Source organism: Ipomoea nil, unplaced genomic scaffold (assembly GCF_001879475.1).
Source record: "Ipomoea nil cultivar Tokyo-kokei standard unplaced genomic scaffold, Asagao_1.1 scaffold0782, whole genome shotgun sequence".
NCBI lineage: Eukaryota > Viridiplantae > Streptophyta > Magnoliopsida > Solanales > Convolvulaceae > Ipomoea > Ipomoea nil.
In genome coordinates, this window is record NW_017617210.1 from 406,170 (window position 1) to 408,799 (window position 2,630).

Here is a 2,630-nt window from a genome sequence, read left to right on the forward strand (position 1 = left end):
GCCTGCCGTGCCTTAAGTTGACTGCCCAAAAAGTGGTAAAAATTACATTAACATTGTCTTGCCTATTATAACGTAGCTATGAATGAGTTTGAAACTAAGTAATCATTGTTGTTAATAATTTCTTATTTCTATTTTGTTGACTTTAAACGAATTTGTTGGCAAAAAAGATAAAAAGGTATGCGTGCTCCACAAATTTTGAAATGGACCCTAGTTATACATATCCATATGGTAGCCAGCACCAACAAACAGCTTGCTCCCACAAATCACAAATAGTTTTTGCTACACATATATATAGCCTTACATCCCCTCATCTTCTTTAATTTCGTCTTCACTTCAATCCTCCACCCTTGAAAACCCTAAATCTCCAAAGGGTTTTTTGTTTTATTTTTCTGTCATGGCCATGGCTAAAAGAATTAGGGTTTTCCGGCATAGGGTTTCTGCTCTCCGTTTTCACTTCTTTGATCCATTCTCCGGCACCGGTCACCGGCGAAGTTTGAGCCCTTCTCCAAGCTAAGATTATCACAACAATCTTCCGTGCAAAGGGGAATCAAGCGCTCCTGGTCCGACTGCTTACTATCATTAATCTTTTTTCTTGATAATTAATTAGTTTGGCTCATGTGGTAATATGGGTTTGTATTTCTTTTGATATCTTGTGTACTTAATAAGTCAAACACTTAGATTTGATTTGTAAATTGTATTGTATGTAGCAATACTAGCCATGTTGTTTTGTAGTAACACTAGAAAATTACTGCATAAATTTTTTTATTTATGCAGTAAGAGACTATAGTGTTTGATTGAGTGTGTGTTTCTGATTTTGATTGTAATAATCAACCAGTACTATGTGATCGAGTTGGTACCCGAATTTATTATTGGTGCTGGTATGAGGTCTTAGGATTGGAAAAGTAAGTTTTTACAAGTTCTGAATATATTTAATTTGGAAGGTGCTTTAATTTTCTTAAATTTTTTAGTAAGAGATTTGTATGTTGAATGTCTAGTTTAATTAATTCATTGTCTTTGTTTTTGCTACAAGTTAAATTAAGCTATTAATTAGATTTTGCTTCTGATTTCAACTTTTCAAGCCTGTAGTTTCTTCAAAGTGCAGTAAATGAGATGAATTTGGTGCCAGAAGAGTGAGAAATAGTTGTATATTTTTTCTATATATGTTCCTTTGGTTTTGTATGCATGAGCTACCAATGAGAACAATAATATGCAAAGAATTTTAGTATTGATCAATCATATTTACAAAGTATATGTAGAGAAATACTTATAAGAGTGCAGGCTAGGATTAGTCTTAGTTAGGTTAGGAATGGTACGAGGTAGATTTACAATAATAGAGTGAGAGGGAGAAGGAATTCTAGTATTGATAAAATACAAAGTCTTAATACGTCTCCTCAAGCTTAAAGGTATCTAGAGAGAATATTGATCGAGCTTGTACCATAGAAGATCGAATTTGGTTGTGGTGAATATGTCTGCTAGTTGGTCTTTTGTAGAATTTAACACACTTGTAGTTTCTTCGATGCTACTTTGTCACTAACAAAATGGTAGTCTATTTATACATGTTTAGTTCGGGCATGAAACACATGATTTGTACACAAAGTGCTTGTTTCAAACCATAGATAAATTTTTGCAGTTTCCAAACAAGAGTATGAAAATTTTTTGTTGATGTACCCGGGTGGTTGCTTCATAAAATCATTCTCACTTAGGCTTCCATTCAGGAAGGCATTGTGAATATTGAGCTGTCAGATAGACCAATTTTTTGTTATTGCAAGAGATAAGATGAGTCTTACTGTAGTTGGTTTGACCACTGGGCTAAAAGTGTCAAAGTAATCTTCTCCTTCAACCTGGTTAAACCCTTTGCAACAAGTCAAGCTTTGTATTGTTCAATTGATCTAACAGTTTTACTCTTAATTAAGAACATCCACTTGCATCCAATTACGTTCATATCTCGATTAAGTGAACCAACTTTCATACGTTGTTGTGTAATAACGCATTGAATTCTTCGTCCATCGATGTTTGCCGTGTAGGGCTTTTCATGACTTGAGAGTGGCAGGTGGGCTCAAAATTATCTATAATTGTTACCTGTGGATTCACGAGTCATGTGCCAAAGTACCTTAGGATGTGTGCGTTGAGCTGGGGCTACTGGTTGATTCCGTTTAGGCTTGGAATGAACAACTGGAGGATGTTCGGGAGCCAAATCCGTTGTGGGAGGGGGGAAGGGTACTGTCAACAAGAACGTATCTTGGGGGTGTCATGGCCGTGTCTCTTTTTTTAGGTGCGATAGACCGTGTCTCTTTATGGTGAGGTGACACAATAGTGTTGATCTTTGGGCAGTTTGATCTATTGGTGTGTTGACGACAACCAATGTCATTGCATCTCAAGCACGAGTTAGAACTTATAGAGGTGTTTTTGCTGCAAAAGGGAAACCATGCATTTTCATCAAATTGGACATGGAAAACAATAAAAAAATTTCTAGTATTGAGATTCAAACAAAGATATCTTCTAAGGACTCTGGGTAACCAATGAAGACAGATAGGGCATAACTGAACTATAATTTGTGTTTGTTGTAAGGACGAAGATAATGAAAGCACAAGCAACCAAGGACACAGAGAAAGGAATAATCAGAATTTAAT

General features: G+C 35.8%; 1 long non-coding RNA gene across 1 annotated transcript; it reads left to right on the plus strand.

Moving 5' to 3' along the window:
- The first annotated feature begins 228 nt into the window (after positions 1-228).
- On the plus strand, positions 229-1,047 carry LOC109177026. Its single transcript, XR_002053498.1, has 2 exons — positions 229-902; positions 942-1,047. It is a non-coding gene; the product is annotated as an uncharacterized LOC109177026 (long non-coding RNA).
- Positions 1,048-2,630: the final 1,583 nt, after the last annotated feature.